This window comes from Dermacentor silvarum, chromosome 3 (genome assembly GCF_013339745.2).
Source record: "Dermacentor silvarum isolate Dsil-2018 chromosome 3, BIME_Dsil_1.4, whole genome shotgun sequence".
Taxonomy (NCBI): domain Eukaryota; kingdom Metazoa; phylum Arthropoda; class Arachnida; order Ixodida; family Ixodidae; genus Dermacentor; species Dermacentor silvarum.
In genome coordinates this window covers 183,705,009-183,727,583 of record NC_051156.1, presented here as the reverse complement: position 1 = coordinate 183,727,583, position 22,575 = coordinate 183,705,009, and the positions used below count along the sequence as shown (strand labels likewise).

General features: G+C 46.7%; 1 protein-coding gene across 5 annotated transcripts in view; it reads right to left on the bottom strand.

The window, feature by feature from the left end:
* The window catches only part of LOC119446224 (small conductance calcium-activated potassium channel protein 2-like), a 462,613-nt gene extending 442,253 nt beyond the window's left edge, over positions 1–20,360 (bottom strand). For 2 of the 5 annotated variants that reach the window (XM_037710592.2, XM_049664013.1), the window contains exon 1: positions 19,319–20,354. The gene's annotated coding sequence lies outside the window, so the exon portion shown is untranslated. Of the gene's footprint in view, positions 1–19,318 lie in introns of all 5 variants that reach the window. The other 3 variants (XM_049664012.1, XM_049664009.1, XM_037710591.2) reach the window with 3 other exon arrangements.
* Positions 20,361–22,575: the final 2,215 nt, after the last annotated feature.

Genomic DNA, 22,575 nt, shown 5'->3' with positions numbered 1-22,575 from the left:
TTCGGCGCAGTGGATGCCTAGCAAATTGATTTCTTCGTTTCCATGTACTCAGATAAGAGCTGCTTAAACAAAGCCTGCTCTTAACTCCAGCGCACCGTAGCAGGCCAGAGCCACATACGTTCATCTGGACAGCCTCTCAGCCCTTTCTTTCATTGAAGCTTCTTTCTCTCTCTTGTTTCTTGTACACGACTATGCACTACTGCTATCCCTTAGTCTTCAGCAACTGATATATGCACTATTATACCATATGAATACGTAACATTTACTTTGCAGACTGTTCTTCATTCAATGCAGGCATTTTTGTCAATATTTTCAAGCATCCAATCATGTTGCCTGGCATTCTTCTCCCGACTGAAGCCACGATTGTAAATTTGTAAAAAAATGCTGCCTTTAAAATTATCCCGTCAAAGAGCCCACTATACTTACAGCTTCTGTTTGAGCGCCTCACTGTTTTAATGGTGCGGTATCTCAAAATCTGTGCCTTCTTCAACCAAATAACGTTCCAGAGCAGTAAGAAACTTTGCACAGTCAACCATCGTATCGAGGCAGCAGCTTTAGGAGCTACAAATGGTACGCAGAAATTGGAAGCAACACGCCTTCCGCCTAATCCGATTTCACTATCCGTATCAAACAAATGCCGGCCATTCTGTGCAAAACTTCCCACAAACTACATCTAACTAACTCTAACTCCGAAGAAACACAGACGGTACATAATGCACCTGCACTTTCCGATCGGTCATTGCCCTACGACCCTTGGGACGCAAGCGTACAGGCTATAGCTGTGGCTGGGCACAACCAATCCCATGGAACTCGTCGCTTCTCTATCAGCAGTCACGCATCGGGAAGTGTGGACTAAGCGAATCCCTACAACACTGGCTCCCTTTATACACTACGGGAATGGCAAACTGGTTACGCTCCACGCTCGCGTGAGCTCGGCGTGACGGGAACGCCAGAAGAGACTCGTTTAATGACAAACCCCAAGCGAGGAAGAAACTTACACAAACGCGCCACGCGGGATCATTCGCAGGCACGGAAAGACCATTAACTCTCTCTCTCTCTCTCTCAGCACGTTGTGCTTAGTCAAGACAAAATAACACAATACAAATAGAAGAAAAGCTTATTCCAGATCGCAACAGCGTTCATTTCATTCTGTAGCTATAGCTAGGCATGCACGCCGAATGTTTTGTTATCTTCGGCTGGGGGCATATAAAGGTACAGCTGTGATTGCTGGCGCCAGAATGCGATGCTTGCAGTATTAAATATTCACAGGTATCGTGCGGGAACCGAGCGCTTCGTAGTCGGAACCTGTGCCAGATAAGCGCCGGGTTGGTTGGATGAAACGCTACTTTATCTTTGCCCACCGCATTGTGCCCAGCCGCAGTGGTGAACATCGGCTAGCGAGACTGAGCCTGCTACGGACTGCACACCACGCTGCACAATTGCCGTGTATATATATATATATATATATATATATATATATATATATATATATATATATATGTCATTTTTGACAAATGAAGACTCGTATCCAGTGACATTATAAATCATGACAACTGACCGAGGCTGCTCATTGGTTAAAGATAAAACAATGCAAACATATGGCACTTCAATATTTAACCCCACAAAGCCCAATGTATCATTTTCGATACGCTGATTTTGGCACCTAAAACTCTGATTTAAGCACTGGAAACCCTATGCAGGGCCCATACACGTGTTTTTGATATACCGGAGGGAGTTCTCAGTTGTGGATAGTTCTGCAAATCAATTACTAAGTAATTAATTACCGTACTAATTAATGGGCACACAATTATTGTTTCATTGTTTTCTTTGTACCAATATACCCCCCTGCAGCCGTAAATAAATGTGAATAAGTTGTTTTAATTTTCTTTGATGTGGAATGGCATTCGGGCTTTGTGGGGTAACAACACTTATCGACACTCACAGAAATCGCTTACACGCGCGACAACATAGCTATATTGAATAATTGTGCCATCACATGCAGTGGCGACTAGCGCCGCGATTTCACACTGAAATTCTATATAGCCGATGATGCACAGCGCCTCGTTGAGTGTTTGTGATTGCGACGAGATCATACAGCATATACATACATACTGCCACTCTTTTAACAATGAAAGACACACACAGCGCGGTTCTTTAGGACCGACAGGACGACCGTGCGTTGACAGAAGAAAAGAAAGTCGCAGTTTCGTTCGAAAGGCGAAGCATTGATTGCGACAGCAAATTAGTAGACAGCTATACGAAGTAAGGATAGTAGTGTTATCGGCCGTGCAAAGTTGCCAATATTCGATTACTAACTAAATAAACAAGCACGGTGTCACGCGCGCACAGGTAAACATGAACACATCTCGCTCGATGACCCCAGAAACTGTTTGAGACGATCGACAAAGCGCCCCAGCAGCAGCGGGCAAATTGACCTTCCGCTGTCTCGCGTCTCGCTTCAACGCGAACTAAACGTCGAATGCACAGCGCCTACGAAGCTACCGGCACTCGGCGCATGCACTTTTGCACTTTGTACCCATCGCGGATCGCTTTGAAGATGAGGCCACCGTGGGCGCACACTTCGGCCACAGAGCAGATCGCTTTCAAGATACGGTGCCCGCGCGGAAGCTCCGTCAGCAGCAGCCGCGAGAGCAGAACGCACCCCTCACCCCTACCGTCTCCGTCGCCTCCTCCCCATGCCCCGGGAGCGAACGAAGAGCGCGCGCTTCCGGCCACCTTCCTCGCTCGCGTGCGCGAGGGAAAGCTGCGGTTGCCGGCTCACCCTCGCACGCTTTCACTCGCACACAAAGCGTACGGCGCGCGGCGACGGTTTTATCGCCGTTGGACTTTATCAGAACCTCACGGCGACGGCGGCGGCAAAGATGTCCGTGGAGTGTCCATATATTTGCTATCGCAATAAAAAAAAACTGTCAACCCTTCCACTGGGGTGGAGATGGAAGACCAGCGAAGCTGTACTATGTATGGTGGGAATTATGTATTTCCAATTACGACTATTAAGATGTGATGGTGTAATTGGTTATCTTGAACTATTAAAGAATGAGAGATATATATGATCCGGTAGTTTTCATTGATTTAGTGACCACAGGGACTATGGCCTTATGGTCGCTACGGTACGTCGCCATAGGGTGCACGGCAAAGGTTGGCACGTTCTTCATAAACCCGTCACCAACGCCGCGCGCGTTTGGTGCGAACGCGGGCAATACGCCGCCGCCGTCGACAACAGTTCTGCGCGTTGTTTGTGTGACCGCACACACCCGCTGTCAAAACGCTGGCGTGAGCAAGCGCACCAGCAGCTGCGGGCGAAGGTTCATGCGGTCTATCGCTTCAACGGAAACTGAGCGGCGAAAGCACAGCGCATACAAAGGTAGGAGCCTTGTTGCAGATCGCTTTCAAGATAAGGTTTGCCTCCCCGCTGTCCTTCTTTCGCGTGGAACTGGCGTGGGAGTCGCCAGTTCCCCGTCGCTCGTTGCGTTGTTCCTTCGAACGAACGCCACGCCGCCGGGCCATGGCGAGTCGTAAGTGCAACTGATAAGAGCGCTAGCACGATGTCGACGTGACGGAACGGCTAAACGCCGTTGTCCACCTTCCTAGGGGAGAGGCGGGCGAGAGCCCAGAGAGAGTCCGCGGCACAGGCGGCAGAGGTCGGCAGGGCTGCGCGCATGCGCCGCAGTGGCAGAGCGGGCACGCAGGGTGTCTGGATACTCTCCTCGCCCACCACTCCCCTTCCACTGGGAACTACTAAGTGGTTCATTTGGAAAGGAAGGGGGTTGGCGCTATCTTCTGCAGCCCTTGAGGGAGCACGGCTCAGCGCCAACGGGGAGGGGAGAGTGGGAGAAAGGAGGGTGTAGAGGAAGGTGTTGGTGTCACCATGGCAGGGGCGAAGCAGACCGGCGGGCAGGAATGGGGTCACGCCATCCGGAGGGTAGGGCCTTGACAGCTCGCGTCTGGCCTGGTGTGGTCAGCCAGTCAAAGGCTGGACCACTGGGAAGTCGCGTTTGCTCTCCGCACTGCGTTCTCTCCCTGTGAAAGCGCACGTCCCTCGCCCTCACGCGCTTTCACTCGCACATACAGCATACTGCCAATGAGAGTTGTTTTCTACATCCGGACGCGACCATCGAAGAGTGAGCCCTTAACAGCTTCGCTGTGAAAAATACTGGGACCATGGGCTCGACCGTCATCGGCGCTGTTGCCCAGAAGAGGACCGCTGCACTTTTTGAAAACGGCTGAGCTCTGCGACCGCCATTGACTGCCGGGCGAAAGCTGTTGCGTGTACCCACGCATCCACCTGTACTTCCTTTTCTTCTCCTGCCCGTTTCCAGTGTAGGGTAGTAAACCAAGTGCAACCTAGGTGCACCTCCCTACCTTACCTTTTCTTTCTCTCTTTCTCTCCGAGTAGATATCCATGTTGGGCGTTCATTTTTTCTCTCCTAATGATCTTTTTTTCATAATTGTCTTCTTTCCGCTGAAGTAGCTGAGTGGAAGTTTCCGGGGAATAAACTGCCGGTGTAGCCTAATAGAGCCGTTCTCTCCACCCTCTAGCGTGCCTTCAGCAGGAGCGAAGCGGCCACAGTACCCTAGGCTATGGAAATACAGTGGCTATATGACTTCGTACTGCTTAGAACAAGATCGCGGACTACGATTTCCGGCCGCTCTGGATATCTGGACGATCTGGTTTACGGCAAGAAGGCCAGCGTATTTTGAGTTAGGTGCACGTCAGTGAAAATTAGTCGGTCTCAAGAGACAGGGCTCAGCTATACTGCGTAGGTATCGTAATCATATTTGCGAAAACACAATGTCCAAGGCCCCCTCTGTGAAAAGAACAGCAAAAACATACGCTTTGCATGCCGCGTGCCTGTTCTTCTGAATATCGGCTGGGCTCCACAGCGGGTGGCAACGAGAAAGGAATCGAAACGCTCGCTAAGCCAACGCTTTCAATATGCAAGGCCGCGCTACTGCAGTGAAACTTTAATGGCTCATTTATATCGCTCATTCACTTTTCGCCCCACATCTGATCTCGGTTATTATATTATGGCAGGCTTTTCTCGCACCACTGCCGTCAAGCTTCAGCCGCACGGCGCGTTTTCGTAGACAAATACCACGCTTTTACGCCCGCCCAATAGCATAAATTAAAAACGCGCGACACATGCGCGCCAGCCTGGACTCACTTTAGTTAATCGGCCTCCAAAAGCTCGGGCGCAGGTCATTTGAATCCATGAATCGGTTTCGAGGCACGCCTCCGGGGTGGCTATTTGAGTCCGCTCGGCGGCAGATGATCGATGAGAGCGTTCATAGCAGCGGTCTGAATGAACGAGGCCTGGCATCTACGTGCAGCGGATAGTTCCGGCACTGGGCAGCTTTATTTGCGTCTAAATGGGGTCTTCGGCGGTTGGTGAGCCGCGACGCCCCCGAAAGCTATTCCCGCCTTCGTGAGTGAGTGGTTTGTTCTGACGACAATGGAAATGTTGGCATACTGTTGTGTCGCCGGCTTCTCCGCAAACAATAGATTGTCCAACGAGCAAAAGATGATACCATGAGGTGATATGAGAAAACAAACAAACAAAAAACAAACAACCACTCCGGCAATAAAGCACATTTTGTAAGCATGTTTATATAAACAACCGTCAACATAAATAAAAGGAAAACAGCACACAAATCAATCTACTATCCACAGACAATGCTGCGACATAAGAGTAACACACAAGGGACATGCAACGCGTTAATATACATATATAAAATGCCACATTAAGAACCCATATGTGCCTCTTGAGAAGAAGGCGGGGGAGGTGAATATACACGGAGCTGTGGCGTGCTGATGGACATGTTTACGATAGCATGCTGCAATAACTACAGAGGCGCTAGACAAACGTTTGAATTTAGGCACCCTACCTAATGTTTCATAAAAACAACCTTCTTTCTTTCTTTTGTTTTAATAAGCGTCTCTCTTCATTCCTTCTTCAGCATTTACATTTAAACTTCGGTCACCCTACTCAACGCAGCCCCTTATTCTCCTCCATCAGCGGAGTGAGAGAAAGTGAGCTACGTAAACGCTGTCGAGGAACGTATAGTTGTTGCGCCCCGACGAACGCAAGTACCCATGTCTAAACCTTGACTTCAGAGATGTCCTTTTGTTTGATCATCTGTTGACCACAGTATGCCGTAGTCGCACACAGTCACGCGTTGCACAGTGTAACACAGCTACAGTCGGTCACACAATCCGATCACATTTATTTAACAAAAACTCATCGCTCAAACACGGGGTTCCGTTTCAGGACAAATGGCTACTTGTGCTAAAAGAAACTGCGTTGTTTGGAACGGCACCGCTCTGTGAATGTAAAACTGCATTGAAATTTTTTGACCTAAAAATTTGAAACTTAGTTAAATCGTGGTGCCGAGACATTTCACCACACCTGTAAACGTACAGCAATGTGAGTATCTGTATCAGTGCAGCAGGGTGCAGCAGTTGTCTATTTGTAGTTTTTGTGCAAGCACGAGAGGAAATGCGAATAGTCACTCGATTTAAACATCCGCCATTATGAAGTTAATGAAATGTGTCAATTTTAACCGCGCCGTATAGTTAGGCTAATGCGCCTGTATGCGCTAAAGGCAGATTAGGGCGTTAGTTCGTCGCCCGTGGCATATGCAGCTTATGCGACAAGCTGTGATGGTGATGTTTACTACCTCACATTTCTGTGCACCGATCCCCGTAGTCTATCTCTTAACGCTTCTTTTCTCGTTAGATCCACTTTTCCATCACCATGAGCAGGGTAGCAAACCGGACCTTCCTTGTGCCTAACCTTTGTGTATTTCCCTCTCTCTCGCCTTTTTCCTTTCTCTCCGCGCTTGTCATACATTAGGGCAAGCAAAAAAAAAAAAAAGAAAACACGTTCTCTGGCCCAAAAGGCAATGGAAATCTCACGAAATCGTTTTAGAAAGGCTTTGAATGCTTTAGCAATGCGCGAAAAGAACACGCAAACGCAACCCATTATAGGAGCCGTAGTGGCGAAACTGTCACGATATACATGTATACATGCCAAAACACTCTAAGGCTAGGAATGTAGGCCGTCGACGTAACGGACGGCACCGAGTGATTGCACGAAGCCACTTTCGTCGTCCCGACTGTCACTATACAAGCCAAGTGTCGCGTCAGACATTGCGCAAAGTGGCTTCCCACTTCTCGTGTCGGACACGACGACGGGCGGCGAAGCGAAGAAGCCCCGAGCGAGCGACGTTTCGTCCCACGTCACCTGTCCCCGTGGCATCAGACGACGGTGTCGACATTCCGCGGGACAGAGTCCAAACTGACATCTGCACGAGTAACCGCGTCCCACGCGCATTCCTCAGACTCCGCTTGAAGTTAAAAAAGAAAAAAAAATTGCTAGCTTTGCCTCCCTTCATCACCCCGATGGTCACGTTACTCTGAATTACACCTCCTCCACCGTTCCTGCAAGTAGCGGATTGCAAGAGCCCATGAATCTGGGCCAATTGTGTTTCACGGTCGCAATAACACGCCAGCTGAAGGTAAGCGCGGAGTAACACCAAGGCACGAGACGGCGCAGTTTGTTCCTCCATGCTTCGCCTAATTCATCTGGCAGTGATCACGTACTACTTGTTCGCTCTGCCGTGTTCCGCTTATACCGCCGTCAGGAGCGATAAAAATGAAGCTTGAGAAACGATGGCATGGGGGCAGATACTTTGAGACGGAAGCTCTCCCTCACACGGAGCGGCTAGGCCTCGAGCTTCAACCCTCATATCTCGCCGCATCTGCAAGAATGCCGCGGAGGAAACTGTTTCGTCATTCGCTGTTCACCATCAGTCGACGAATGCGAGCACTATTCAGCGATTACACAAGGGCAATCGAAATGATCTTGTGTCTCTTTCACTCTGATGGTAAACGACAACAAAGCTAAAGCAAAGCTCAAACAATCCAATTATTGGTAATAAAGTTGTTCGATGTGTGCTCCGAGTTTATCCTCGTCTATAAACTTTCGCCTCCAGAGTATATAGCAATATTCGGCTCACTATTTGAAGATTTCGAATTTTCAACGCAGTCTTACCGATCGCTACACTTGACCACAATAAGACGGGACCCTGCAATTTTGGTAATGTATCTGCGTCCGTACGCAGGCATCGGAAAAAGCGGCGCCGGTACCATCATAAGTATCGACAAAGATGTCCAACTTTCGTTGTTGCCATGTGAACGTTGATTATAACGACGGGTCAGTAGTTCAGATGCAACCACCCTCAGTTTAGTGCCGTCGGATATCAAAGACGGAGCGACCCTGATCGGCATGTGGAGTATAGGAAAACTCGAGATTGCAGGCTTCCATCGCAAAATTACATGTTGCTGTATCCGAGGAGCAGTTGGTTCAATTCATGTTTTGTTTTTCCGCTTCAGTCTTTTAAACCCAGCAGCAAATGTTATGAGCGATCGATTCCAGACACAAAGAACTGACAATAGCGCTGACATTTTGTTTTTCATTTTTATTTATTCTTTCATCCTGTTGACGACGTAGCCGGATCTGCTCGCGCGTCATTTTCATCAAAGAAAGTTAGGAGAGGGCAGTCAAGTGCCTTTTGTTGATTTTTTTTTTCTCAGGAAAACCGTTGTCACAAACTGACTCTTCGAGGAGAGCGAATTCGATTGCTCCACGGCTCGCACTTATTTCATATTTGATTGTTTCCTCTTGTATAATGTTCGTCCAATAGAAGAGTTGAAATACGATGAGTGTTGATAAATTTGGCTGTTAAATTTTGCAGTTACCCTTTTATGATGGGCTTTTTGACATGTGAAGGCGATCATGCGAGAAGGACTAATTTACCAGATAGGAGGTAACAAAAAGAATTTAGTGTTTGTACTCGGCGTTTGGGAGAAAGATCAGTTGGTGTCATCGAGGAAGAAATGTAAGTGGAGGCGGACGATGTATGTCCGCGACGAACCACGTTGAACAGTCTAGTTGGTTACAATACACATAAAGCGGGAGGAGGGGGGGAGGGGGGGGGGGGGGGCAGTCGCCGTAGACAAGATCTCGGGTTAGTTTGCACCATCTGAAGTCCTTTTAACCTGCCTCCAAGACACGACGCACGGACGTTATTACATTCCACCACCTTCATAAAGCGGCTTCACCGAGAGAGACTCGAATCCACGACATCGTGCCGAGTATCAGAACGACATACCGACTTATAGCCAGCAGTGGCGGGTGAGTAAGAGGAGAATACAAAATCAAAACAAGAAAAATTCAGTGGTGACTTAGCGGTAAATGCGAGAGAAATGCTTTAGCATTACCTCGCATCTCTTCGAGGACTCAAATCCATGATTAAACCACGCTTGCCACAATGCAAAGTGTTCAACAGTTCACTCGACACACTTCCTGCCTCTTCGAAGAGCGAAGTGCAACTGACCACCGCCAGTTGCACCACGTGCATATATATATATATATATATATATATATATATATATATATATATACCCACCCACACACACACACACACACACACACACACACACATACATACATACATACATACATACATACATACATACATACATACATACATACATACATACATACATACATACATACATACATACATACACTTCTACAATCCTAAAGTTCACGCATTACAAACAGGCGCACGTACTGACGTAGTCTATTGCCATTGTTGTGGATAGTCTATTGTCGGCATCTTTTTTTTCTTTTTCCCGGCACACATTCGCGGCCTTTCGTCGCTTCCTTGCGTCGGTCACGGCTGCGGCGCCAGCGTTCCCCGAGAAACACCTGGCCGACGCGCGGCGTGCACGCGGCAACGTCAACCCAGAGCCGAACAGAAACCAGAGCTGCATCGACGAAGAAAACCTTTCGATTCCTAAGTATAGCAGTGGCCCAGCGCGACCTCCGGCTGGTCCGCTCGCGTCCCTCTTGCGGCAGCTCGGCGTCGCGCCGAATCGAGGAGGCCAATGACCTCGATCTACTGGCGCTGCTCGACATGGGGAAGCACATAGTATGGGAGCACGAAAAATGGCCGAGTACTCTTCAATAGAGAGAGAGAGAGAAAGAAGGAGGAGGGCGGAGAGATAGAGAGACCGTTCTATGGTGTATTACGCAGCAAAGCAAAGCCCAACGTTTCTGGAATTGGACTTTTTCGCGCTCGCCGCGGTTCTGTGACTCAGGCTCTCCGAATCGAAGCGCGCGGTGCGCGTTTATATTGTACACCATTTATAATCCGATCGGATACGAGATAAACCTATCACCGCACAGTTCAGGGGGTCTGCTTTTGTATTATTATTATTTTTTTTTTATTTAGGAGAGTTCCGCATGTGCTTTTGTGTCTGCGTTTGTGTTGTTTTTTTTTTCTGGTTTAATGTTTAAACTTGTACCGGTGTAGCTGCAACTCGCAACGGTTTGCTGTTTACGCGAAAAATGACCCTTTACGGTTTCGCGCCAATTGGCCAAGCAAGACACACACACACGCACCCGCGCGTCTCACGCCTGGCATTTGAGATTTGACAAGATAGGGGGTGCCGGAAGTTTCTGCGCACTTTATGCTTTCGAAAAGAGATGTGAAACTTTTACATGGACTCCATCCCAGGGCTTAAAACCCCTCGACGAAGTGCTGACCTCATTGAAAGAGCTGCGAAAGGCCACGAGACGAGCGCCGCGGAAAGCGATACCCATAAAGAGAGTCATTTCAGAACCACTACTGCGCCAACTACGCGGTCGTCGGACACATTTCTGGTCTGTTGCAGCCTAGCGCGCGAAATTACTGCTATAGAGAAAATGTTCCTATATACGCTAGAATATTGAAACTTCGATATAAGGTACGGAGGCTGTTCCGCTGTGTAGGTGTTGTCGAAATACTTTGCGTACGTTCATTGCTTTACGGCACTGTGCACGCTCTGGGATGTTTGCGCTTGTTTTGTGTATGTTCTGTTCTGTCTGTGTCTCCATCATTTCTTTATATCCTCTTTTCCTTCCTTTTATTTTAATTTCCTCTATTCCCTCCTCCTGAAAGAGTAGGCAGGCGTTGTGCCCCTCTCGGTGGCAGTTGTCAGCTTGCTCCCTCCCTATTTCATGGTGTGTATATGTATACAAACCAAATAATAATAATAATAATAATAATAATAATAATAATAATAATAATAATAATAATAATAATAATAATAATAATAATAACACTATCATCAATGCCTTCCAGGATTCGTATGGACGTCGTGTGTTCATGCTGTCCGACTGTATTCAATGTTCTTTTCAATTCTTTTTGGTTACTTTATTCTTTTATTTGTTTTTACTTTTTTTGCACTGCCACCGGATTGGCCAAAAATATGCACGCACCGAGTGGCACATACTGAGTGGCTAATTAAAACAAATAAAGTAAATAAAAGAATCCGTTATATAATTTTCCATTCCATAAACAGAGCGGCAAAGCCTCTGAGCCGATATTATATGTCCGGGTTTTATGTAGGAAGGTATTTCTTGTGAGGCAAAACAGCGATGGGCATACTTGGTCAGCACACTTATATAAGCCACTTCGTGGGTACTTTCATATAACCTTGATATTTATACCCACAAATATATCCGGCGAGTTAGCGACCGAATCAACAGCCAGGCAGCCACGCCAAACCCGGGAAAGTATAGACAAAAAAATATTTGCTTTAATAATGTCCAGTCATTATGTAAGAACGGATCACTTAGCCGTTCACAACGGCTAACTTGTGAACGGTATTTACATGCATGTGGTAACATATAAATTCCTTATTTCTATTATTTTTTTTGCCAGACGGACTTTGCATGAACTTTATATTTAGTCTAAATGTAAAAACAAGAAAATATTCGGTATTCGATTCGATATTCGGTAGTCGTCTTCCTCTAATACTCGAATTTGATTCTGCAGAAATCTCTCAGTACTCGGAGAAAAACCACTTCAGCGCGTTCAGAATATATTGTTCCGAATACATCGGGACTCAAGGAAGCGCAAAGGTCACCACTGTCTTCTAGACTAATCATATATTTGTCATGAGCACGGCCCACAGTAGGATGTTAAAAATTCGTTTCCAATTAGTCAATGCTGATTGCAGACACGGATAATAAATATGCACGTCATTTTCCAGCTATCATACGAGCGCGCGTGACAATGTGCTCCCGAGCTGCCATACGTCGACGTCAGCGGTTGGTGGCTATTTGAGCGTTATTATGGGTGCCATGAATTTTTCCTTGTCGCTATCGACGGATTTTCGACGAATTCATCATGCCGCTTGCATTGTCTTTTGTTTATTCCCCAACGGTGTGAAGGGTGCTTTTTGGCGCCGGAGCCCTCTGAACGGCCATTTGATGCGCACGCATTCATGAGCACTTTCCCGATTTCCAACACGTGAGTCGCGAATCTTTACCCTTTGTTGGGCCAAATTGGCGCCCACAAAACAAGTAACGCTCGAAGCACAACGAAAGCGGCGAGCAGAGTCGTCGGCCGTAAAAATGTGATCTCACGCTGTCAAATCAGTCCGATATTCAAACAGGTTACACAGTACACTTCAGAATAATCACTCGTGCTCACTTACATTCGAGAATGTGCAACAGCATTCGAGTCGCACGTGTAATCTGATTAGGCAATAATTTTTGCTATAGAAGCCTCGACAACATCAAATAGTTTGTTTTTTTTCATACAGTAGGATAATGTTTAACAGTGACAATTCAGGGTAAAACGGTCACTGCGAAAAAGCACAACAATGTACACGTGATAACGTGCTTGTTAGCTGAAATGGAATTGAAATTTAAGCAAGATATTTGCAAGGGCGTGGCGTGGACCGGCCCATTAATTTCAGTCCGCTCCTTCTGAAAGCATTATCTTTGTTTTCATTTTTTTCTTACACTTCTAAATAGATTGCATGAATTACGGGGACAAAAAGTGAAAATGTTTTGGACCAGAGTTATACCCTCCATTAAACGTGATGGTGCAACCTGTCAAAAAAAGAAAGAAAGAAAGAAAACAAAAAAACAGCACACTCTACATCTTTGGTGGGAGCGAAATGCAAAAACGCTCGCGTGTCGATCATTGGGTGCTCGTTAAAGAACCCAAGGTGGTCTATAATAATCAGGAGACCTCCATTGCGGCGTGCCTCATAATCATATATCGAGGTTCCGGCACTTAAACACCCGAATTTAATAATCGACACTATATGTACGATCATGACTGTGACGCAAACACGACAAGGGAGCCACACGAAATGCGATTTACATTGCAACTTCCGTTTTTATTTTTTTTTACGTAATGACAATGTTGGAATGGATGATTGTGCGAAAGCGCGTGGGACGCGCCCTTTCAATTCAATGCGATGAATTTTTTCTCATATTCTAGAAATAAAGCTTTGATGCGGAGGACTCAAGGAGCGTAAACGTTAACTAATCGTAAATCGCGAAAGTTACTCAGCCGACAATATACATATATATTGAGGCATTCATTTTAGGCTCAACTTGTCACGAGAAATTTAGAACAGTAATCGACCCGACTGAGCGGTATACTATAGTTCACGCTTTGCAAATCATGGCGTCACGTGGTGCAGGAAATGGTTAATTGCTCGCCGCGCACAAATGCGGCAGACAAATCCAAATATTTCTGCCTTAGTCGGACCCAATGCGGCTATTGAAGCCTCCGGTTGAAAGCGAGGACTTTCTTGTACAGATGTTTCGTTTTGTTTCCATCTACCGGGGGGGGGCACATACCGACTGTGGGGAATTGGAAATACCTCATTTAGTCCTGTTTTACGTTGTTTTTTTTATTACCTTCTCATTGATAGCTTGACAATTAGGCGAACACTTAAGCAGTTGGGGAATTACTTGAAAAAGTAATCGAATCTTGGAGCCTACAAAAATTACTTGTGGTTTCCCAACAAGACCCTAAACGACATCCACTTGGTCTTATTCACGTTGAACCATCTGCGTTTTTTCTTTTTTTAAACTCGGTGCATGATAGTAGGGTCGTAAACGCAAGACGACGAAGACGGAGCCGAAGAAAAGTGTTGCTCAAATAGAGGAAACGGCGGCAAGAAATAAGGAAATGAAAGGGCCAATGGTGTCTTCTTCACAAAAAATAACAAAAGAGAGAAAAAAATAGAAGCGCTGTTCATTTCGCACGTAGACTTAAACAAACTCTTCCTATGGTGATGCTTTCTTGGAAGGATAGGATAAATAGCACTCTACAAAGTTTGGTATCTGTTAGCTTGTTCAGAATGCAAAACCAACAAACGAACAAACAAAAATAGCTATTTCGTTGCGAAATGCGAGACGTTGATGCAAGGAAACGAATACATGTAGAGGAGCGCTTAATTTTACAAGGTTAAGGCGGGATTCACGCACCCACACAAACACACGCACACACACAAACACACGCACACACACAAACACACACACACACACACACTCTCTCTCTCTCTCAAAATAAATAACGTCCTCTTAGCGAATAAAATGACGTACAAGACTGAGCCACACATTGTAAACTGCAAAGGTCGCGTACTGTCTGCGCGCCTCTGAGCAACACGCAACATATTTTCAAGTGGGATTCTCCCCGTGTTTATGTCATTCGAGACAAACCGCTGTTAAAGGCGTCGCATATTTCTTTCAGTGCTCACAACCGCGCTTTCACGTGTCAAGTTAGCTGTCCGCTCGTGCGTACGTAATAAAGCACGAAGAAGCTGCGCTGTGCCTAATCATAATGGTATAAACGCCACGTATATACCTAATACGAGAATTTTACTGCAAGTGTTTACCTTTCGGTTTTCCTATATTTTAGCGTTGTAGGTAAATTTAAATTTTAATTAAATTCATGTGCTCTTACGTCCCAGAACCCCGATATTATCATGAAACACGCCTTAGTGGGGGGACTCCGAATAAGTTTTGACCAGCTGGGGGTTCTTGACCGTGCACCTAAATTTAAGTACACGAGCGCTTTTGCATTCCGACTGCAGTCGGCCAGTGCGGTCGTGATCGAACCCGCCACCTCGAGCTCAGCGACGTATCGCCATAGCCACTGGGCTATCGTACAATGAATGTGAACAATCAAGAACTGCCAGAACTGTGAGTAATGAACCGAACTGTTCATTGGATGAACTTGCGCCAAGAAATATACAAGCAAACTCTAATCACAACGACGAGTGGCGTGTACAGTCATGGGTCGTCGCATCTATTCCTACGGGTGAAGTGTGTGCGCTATTTATGAGGGGTGTGCGAATATCGGAATCTGTCCAACAGCGAATCGAAACATGCCCTATTCGTTCCTGCCTTTGAATCTAATATTCACTATCCATAAATGCGAATACTTGTCGAATAGCTTTCGAATATTTCGAAACGCCGAGTGGACTCAATTCATAGAATATAAAATAGCAGCAAAAGTACAAAAAGTCCCTCCCCGTGGGCGTGGTATACGTACATAACGTGAGAATTTGCGTAGTGGAGGAGGCTACGTAGACCATGGCGGCCAGTCTTTACCAGCCATGCAAGGATGATTCGCACTTTCCCAAGAGCCCTGTATATGCCAACGAACTGCTTATTTGTTCCTAATGCTCCCATTTGTGCCTATAATAAAGAACGCAGCATAACGTCTAAAGTAATCACAGAAATTTGCTAACGTTATAAATATACTAGGACGTGAACACCGTTTTACAATAATTGCGAAAATGGCTGTTGATTATTCGTTAACTATTCGACAGGTACTAGATATTAAATTCGTATTTGATTCGGTCTCCAAAATTACTAATCGCCAACCGCCACTATTTTTAAATATATCTCTCCGTACGTACGTACATTCCAGAGTGATCGCTGTTGATTCGAGAGGCGTACAACACTGTTCGCGAGGCACGTGCTAAACGGACGTAGCGGAGTTAACGTAACGGAGTTCGCCAGGAGAGTACAATCTGATGAGCCACGCCTATACTTTGCTAGACACGTTCAGGAAATTTCAGATGCCGTGGGCCCGTCTTGCTCCGTCCGAACACTCGATGACAACGATAAGGCACCGAAAAGGAACACCGGCAAGAAAATAAAAATTTGGTAGAGACGCATAAAACTGCTTACGTGTGGAAATGCGGAAGCATTGTACCGTTTGTAGACCTCGGAACGTCACGAACGCGCTAGTTTTATACACTCATGACGTGCCGCCGCCACCTCCTCCCCATTGTCTGCGCCATCACGTGTCCAATGACGCACGCACTAGGCCACATTTTTCAGTCAGCCACACGGCTGCTACGTGACGTGTGCAATGAAACGGGGAAGCGTGCTCATCTCGTACCCCGGGAGCCCGGGTGCGATTCCCACCCAGACCGAAATGTACGAAATTTTCTTTTCAAAGCCATTAATTTCTTTTGTTTCCGGGAACCTTCCTGATAAATGTGACGTCGATCGCGAGCATTTTTTTGACGTGTTTTTAGTCTTTGCGCCGTCGGCCATTTTTGGTACCATATTTCAGTCACGCCGACTACGACGGACTTTCCGCGTAATGGGGCACATAATGCTTTCGCATTGAATGAAAGAGACGACGTGTGGCATTATCATCGAATAACGAAAAAATTTATCTCCCTTAAATTGCTGACGTAATCGTGATTATGGCTTCAACATCGCAATCTTTTTCTGCTGAAGTAGAGAAGCTCCTTATTAAAGGGCCGACACTTTCGACAGCCTCCCTTTTACTGGTGACATGCCACTGCCCATAGCATGTCGCATAGGGAAGGTAAAGGGAATTTAAGCTTTTTAGAGGACTGTGGAAAAAATAAAAATAAAATAAAACTGTTCTCGAGTAAAGGTTCATAAATGATATTTACAGTCGATACAATCGAGAAAAATTTGGACACTGCAATGATACCAAGCTAACTCAGGCTAAAGCTTTCCGGGAAGGCCAATTTCAGAAAGGTAAGTGAAACTATAAGATTGCAAGGCCCACCGCTGTTTCAAGCGCCGGGAGCGCATAGGAAATAAGATGTCACGTAAAGTCAGCGGATCATGATAATTCAGGTCCTTTCGGTGCTCAAATCAAAATCTGTCGTCGTGAATTCGCGGGGCAATCAGGTGATATAGTGTGTTCCACGGCCGGTAATCCACCACTGCAGGAATCCTGACAAGCGAGATAAGCCGCTTTCGGAAAAGCCAGTAGCTGTGTTCAGGAGAAATTACAACATTTTTATGCAATAAAGAAATGCGCTGCAGTTCCAAGTGGTCCATTTTCCTCAATACGAATAGAAATGCAGCTATATAAAAAAAAATCTAACCGAAACACAGTTCACGCACATTTTGAGTACGCATTTCGTGGAGCACGTGCTAGGGCACAAAGTTTCCAGCAAGAGCATACGCTTCGAGTACTGGCAGCATTCTATTCCGCTGTTACAATGCGTCCAATAAAGTCAATTATTACAAAGCTAAAGGGTAAATTTTGTTAATTAGCAATGGTGAATGTGAATTCTGAGGTATTACGCACCAATACCATGGTTTGATTATGAGGCACTCCGTAGTGGGGGACTCTGGGTTAATTCTGACCACCGGTGGAATCTTCAACGTGCCCCCAATGCACGGGACACGGGTGTCTTTGCACTTCGCCCGCATCGAAACACGGCCGCCGCGGCCGAGATTCGATCCCGCGACCTCGTGCGCAACTACCATAGCCGCTAAGTCAACGCGGCGGGTAATTAGCAATGATATTGGATATTATCGCGCAAATTATTATGTTGGCAGCTTCTATCCGGTCTTGTGCGTCAGTAAAGATTACCAGTTTGTCTCGAATATCCTGCTTTTTTTTTTTTATTATCGGAGACATTCGGCACTGAAACTGTTGAGGACGAGATCGGGGTTCGATTCACGGCTGCTGCGTTTAGATGGGGGCAAAAAGGAAGAACTGACTTGCACTAAGATTTAGGTGCCCGTCATATAACTCCAAATATTCAACATGAATCCACAGACATCCACTGCGCGGCGTGCCTCATAATCGGATAGTGGTTTTGGCAAGTAAAACCCCTGATGTTTTATTTATGATAACGTACTATTCAGTCTTGAAAAGTTGTAACCCAACATTTAAAAAAAAATTACATATAGTACCTATGTGCGTTTATGGATATTGTTGCCTGCATGAAACCGCTTTGCATGATTTTGCAACCGTTTCGTCATTCCTACCACTTAGTGCTAGATTATCTGACCTTTTAGGAAAACAGCGATTTAGACATTCCTTCAACGCTGATTTTGACATCATGCAGCGTCATAAATGATTGACGTCATGCTGGCGGCGTTTCGGTTATAACGTGTGACGGTAGGCAAAAGAGATCGCATCGCTAGTTATCGTCGACAGACGTAAACATGATTTGAAAGGTCACGCGTAGTTGTCATAATATGCTCATCTTCACATTGTATTAGCTCGGAAAATGTCACGATATGCGCGTTTTTCGACGCCTCGTGGCATCGACACTCTCTACTAATATGCTAATACACTAATTCTTTGCATGCTAAAGAGGCTCGCGGCTAAAAAGAAAGCCGACGGAAGTCGTCCTTAAAGCATAACTTCAGTCGATTCGACTAGGAAACTTAGATGGCGTGGACAGAGACAAACCACGTGGCTCCTATTGAGAAATCACACATGTCTCGATCTATCTTCGTTTGAGATAACGCTTTGCTAAATATCTGCTATAGGGAAAACGTTAAACAACCCGCAATAACGTTGTCAATGTATAAAAACTCTTGGACTCCTACTTTTATGGACTCCGCCATTCGCAGGGGTCCCTCATATGCGAACAACCATCTATACACTAAACATTAGACACAGACCAGTAGTATTAACTAATGCGCCATGCTAATCCCCAATAGTCGCACGGTAGAGCAAGCCCATGGTAATTAAAAGAAAGAACATTCTGCTCACTTAACCGTCACATTCACTTTGCGTTTAATTTTTCTCATCCTTTCTAAGGGCAAAACAGCTGATTACCCGCCGCGGTTGCTTAGTGGCTATGGTGTTGGGCTGCCAAGCACGAGGTCGTGGGATCGAATCTCGGCCACGGCGCGGCCGCATTTCGATGGGGGCGAAATGCGAAGACACCCGTGTACTTAGATTTAGGTGCACGTTAAAGAACCCCAGGCGGTCCAAATTATTCCGGAGTCCTCAGTAGAGCGTGCCTCATAATCAGATCCTGATCCTGGCACGTTGAACCCAATAATTTAATTAAAAAAACAACAAAAAAAACAACACCTGACATCAGTCATCTACAGCTAAAGAGGAGAAAATGCGATAGCGCGAACTATCCGGAAATGAACGACGAGAGAAAATTGATTCAGCTTACCGTTACGACGCGTTACGATGAAGGGTTGTCGCTGACGCCACTTGCAAGCGGTGCAAGTCTACGTCGCCAAACACGGTTAACAGTGTGACGCTCCTCGAACTTGCGCACTTTGCACAACACCGTGACAAAAGGTGACACCACACTTTGCGTTCTGCAGCGTTTCGGAGCTCAGTGCTGTCGCAGGCGGTAGGTGCGAAGGTTGCGCTCAGAACCTGCCGGTTGGCAACGGACAGCGCGGCAGCAGCGGTGAAGCCAACATACGACGGATGACGCATCATCCAACGCGTGCCTGCACAAAACGACGCCGCCACCGCCGAGCTTCGTTCACTGCCGTCTGTTGCGGCGCTCGTGTCGTCTGCTACGCGCAGCAACGCCGATTGCAAATCGCGACTTGAGCCGGTTGCACCGCCGTACACAAACAACCGGAGCAGCACTTTCACGAGAGAAGTATATCAGCAGAAACTGAAGCACGTAATACACTGGTGCACACGGGGAAAAGGTACTCAAGTGCGATAACTGCAAATAAATGCCTTGCCGAGAAGCGAAACATGCTGCAAAGAATCCATCGTGAAAAGGGGACTCGTGGCAAACTGTGGCGCGAACCAAAATAAGCAGCTGGGCTGGCGAGGGAGGGAGGGAGAAACTGCACTTTGTTCGTGCAAGCAGCAACACGCGCTAACCCTGTGCCGCCGGTCTGGTTGGCTCGCGCTCAGCAACACTTACAGTTCAAATTAAAACAGAAAAGCAAGGTGCCGCTTCCGAGCAAAGGAAATGAAAGAACAGCGAAAAGTTGAATGGCCCTTCCTCTTTCTCCGAGAGGCGCAGAAAAAGAAGGCCTAGGAAAGAAAAGAACAAGAAATTAGGAAACTGAAGCGAAGAAAAAGTTAAACGAGGAAGTGTTACAGCCCGCTAGCAAGTTGAAGAGAACGCGACGGCGTCGCCTTCCCGCGCAGCTCGTCGCTCACAGCGCTCACGAGAGAGAGGTAACGCTCGCCCCAACGACGACACGCCGCCAAGTGCACCGCAAAAGAAGAGAGCGCGACGCAAAAATCGGGGGCCCGAACCGGCGCGGCCGGACGCCCCTCCCTCAACAACGCGGAGTTCTTAGCAGCGCGCCGAGCGAGAAAGAACGGCGTTACTATCAGCGGCGCCGCCTGGTGCCATGAACGCCAAGCGCAGACCCGGGGCCTGAGGAGGTGCGGGAGAGGGCGAAAAAAAAAAAAAAAGTGAGGAAAGAAAGCGCTAAGCAAGGAGGCGAGGTGGAAACAGGAAAACAGCCAGCCGCAGTCTGACACGTGGTTTTCTTTTTTTTTTTTCTTCAATTCTTTTTCTTCATTTGCGTAATTTGAGGTTGGAAGAGGAGACGATGGAGGGGGTTGCGTTCGCTGTATTGTGTCCTATAGGGTTTGCGCGGTGTTTTTCGAGTGCCCGTATTGAACAAGGGCAAAGTATAGGGCGTCGCGAAGAGGCACCATTGAGAACCGACTCCCAATCACTACAAACTTCGGCAGTTCTGCTCGAAATGTGAAGCGGGCTCACTGATAGCATTTAAATTGGCACCATCAAGTCCGTCAAACGCCATCCAATATCTATGCGGTTTTCAATTCTTTAAAATGGGCATTACATGGCTTGCCCCACTTTATTTTAAACAGTACGAAACACATTTTGGACTTGATTGCAGCGCCTGCATAGCGAGGCGAAATACGGCGGCAATGAAGCACTGAGTGTACTGATTTGGTCATGTGGCGCACGACTGGGCCAAAAGTCGAACGCAGAAAGAACTAGAGAGAGAAAGAGAGGCGAATACAGAGGAAAGTGAGTGAGAATAGTCAAGGCAGTGCTCGGTTAGCTGCTCAACACTTGTGGAAGGGGAACGATGTTAAATTAAGAAGAAAGGTTAAAAAAAGGCAATCAGAGTTTACGACAATGGAAGGCGAACAAGAATGCTGACACGATTTTTAAAATTTTCTTCCTTTCTTATGTGCCATTGTAGGACACAATAAGCGCATTTGCTCCATCCTGGAACATAATGTAGGATTCGCAGGCGCACTCCATATCCGTGATCAGCAACCCTTTCGCACAAAAGATGCTTTGATTTCGGTAATCGAGGCTTTATTGTTGTCTCTCGGTTGGTAAAAGCTCGAATGTGCAAATGTCATAAAGGCCTGCGGCGCTAATTACGATGCCTCGAGAAGCGTATGATGCTTCGCTGGCTCTTGTCTTGCTTCAGCTCTTTATGCCACAGAGGGGCCATTTTCGTCTGCTCAGCCAGTCCATAAAGCAGCCGTATTTGCCAGCTTAATTACGTTTGCGTATCCACACACACTGCAAGCACGCTGATGTCGTATGCTCCGGTACACGGACACAGTCGTGCCACTGAAAGTAAAGGCTGCAGTCTGCGCGTTTCTTCTATATTACGAGCTGATCACGCTGTCCGGCGAAGAAAGATTCAGTAGAAAGGTGCATGAAAGGGAAAAGTTGTCTTCCACCCGGACTCTAACACGGAGCTCCAAAGGAAACCCACGCCGGTTTCTCAGGAAAAAAGATTCGTAGTTGAATATTCGCCCTGGGCCGGGGATCGAACCCGGGCCAACTTCTTTCCGGTACGGTCGCTCACCATCTGTACTAACCAGAGACACTCAAGTAACCACGGCGCGGGTCTCCGTTGTCTTCTTCGACGTGCCACGGAAAAACACAGGAGCGCGTCTGCTTCACTAAAACTATTGCAGAAGTTTCGTAGGCTTTGTTATGGCGCGCGTCCGCAGCACTCACTTCCGGTGGCTTGTAACAATGCAAGTTCAAAGCTTGCACCTATTTGCTCCGACGAGCTGATTGGAGGCTCAAACGGAGGTGGCACACCAACATGGCTGCACTCCCGGCTTCAGAAACGTGACGTCAGTACCTCTCCTATTTTGTTTCTTTCCTCCCTGGAGGAGCCCTTCTTTTGGTTCTCTATTCTGATTGGCTGATGAGATCTGTTGCTTTCGCCGCACTGCGCGGCGTTTGTGAGGCGGAGCATTCGATAAGCGAACACCTGTCTCAGCGAGACCTGCTGTAGCCGTCTTTAACTAAAGCAATTTATTTTGCCCATAGTGGCTCCCGTTCTTCGGACCGTTTAATAAAATCTATTTCTCCAGGCTTCAGCAAGTAAACAGACATCCATTTAATAAGTAGATTAGCCTAGAATATTTATATATTTATATTCAACTGTAGAGATTATTTATGGTATATACGCTAGAGGCTTACATGAATCATTA